This window comes from Colobus angolensis, unplaced genomic scaffold, assembly GCF_000951035.1.
Source record: "Colobus angolensis palliatus isolate OR3802 unplaced genomic scaffold, Cang.pa_1.0 Scaffold128, whole genome shotgun sequence".
NCBI classification, from domain to species: domain Eukaryota; kingdom Metazoa; phylum Chordata; class Mammalia; order Primates; family Cercopithecidae; genus Colobus; species Colobus angolensis.
Window position 1 is genome coordinate 1,369,176 of NW_012114030.1, and position 1,732 is coordinate 1,370,907.

A 1,732-nucleotide genomic window follows, 5' to 3' on the forward strand; every position below is an offset into this window, starting at 1 on the left:
CGGGCACGGTGGCTCACGCCTGTAATCCCAGCACTTTGGGAGGCCGAGGTGGGTGGATCAGGAGGTCAGGAGTTCAAGACCAGACTGGCCAACATAGTGTAAACCCCCACCCCTCATCTCTCCTAAAAATACAAAAAATTAGCCGGGCATGGTGGCAGGCGCCTGTAATCCAAGCAACTCGGGAGACTGAGACAGGAAAATCACTTAAACCCAGGAGGCAGAAGTTGCAGTGAGCCGAGATCATGCCACTACACTCCAGCCTGGGCTGTAATCCCAGCACTTTGGGCTTTGGGAGGCTGAGACGGGTGGATCACTTGAGGTCAAGAGTTCGAGACCAGCCTGCCCAACATGAAGAAACCCCGTCTCTGCTAAAAATACAAAAATTAGTGGGTGTAGTGGCACGCACCTGTAATCCAAGCTACTCAGGAGGCTGAGGCAGGAGAATCACTTGAACCCACGAGGTGGAGATTGCAGTGAGCTGAGATCACATCACTGCATTCCAGCCTGGGCAACAGAGCAAGACTTCATCTAAAAAAAAAAAAAAATCCATCCACCAGGCCCTGCCACACAGTGTAGAAGCGAGCCACCTGAGAGTGGATGGAAAAAGCCATTCAGGCCCTCAGAACCCCAAGGCTGACCAAAGTATAGGCTTGGAGTTAGCCCAAACCTCTGGTGTAGCAACCTGTTCTGAGGAACTCATAAATCAAATGGTCAGAATCTTGTGCATCCTGTAAGACTGCGGCAGGAGCCAAAGCAAGCCGGCCCCAGGGGTAGTCAGTGGGACCCCAGGAACCTATGAGGCGGTCACAGGCAGGAGAAACACAAAGAAGTCAAAGACACCTTCTGCAAAATCAAAGAAACCTTCCATGGGGACTTCCATTCTCATGGCTCATGGGGTCACTATGGAAGATTTTTGTTGTTCTTGTTGTTGTTGTTTTGAGAGGGAGTCTTGCTCTGTTGCCCAGGCTGGAGTGCAGTGGTGCCATCTCGGCTCACTGCAACCTCCGCCTCCCAGATTCAAGCAATTCTCCTGCCTCAGCCTCCCGGGTAGCTGTAATTAGGCACGTGCCACCACGCCTGGCTAATTTTTGTATTTTTAGTAGAGACGGAGGTTTTACCATGTTGGCCAGACTGGTCTCGATCTCCTGACCTCAGTTGATCCCGCCCGCCTTGGCCTCCAAAAGTGCTGGGATTACAGACATAAGCCACCGTGCCCTGCCTCCATGGAAGGTTTCTTTGACTTCTTTTACACGCCATGTAAAGGTAATAGTAACTACAGCATGCCTCCGCCTTAATGGGATTTTATAGCTGAGGCATGGAGGGTCAGGTTAAGTTGCCTAAAGTCAGTTAGCAATTGATGTATTTAATTTATCTGTGCCCCAGTCTCCTGAGCTGTAAAATAATAATTTTAGTGTACTTTTCTCATAGGACGGTGGTAAAGATAAAATGAGTCGCCACCAGTGAGAATGGTACAATGCCTGGCACATCGTAGTAATGTTAATACAGATAAAATAAGTTTTAGGGGCTGGATGCCTGTAATCCCAGCACCCTGGGAGGCCAAGGTAGGCAGATCGCTTGAGCCCAGGAGTTGCAGTGAGCTATGATCGAGCCACTGCACTCCAGCCTGGGTGACAGAACAAGACTCTATCTTAAAAAAAAAAAAAAAAAGATAGGGCAGGGGCAGTGGCTCACGCCTGTAATCCCAACACTTAGGGATGCTGAGGCGGGCGGA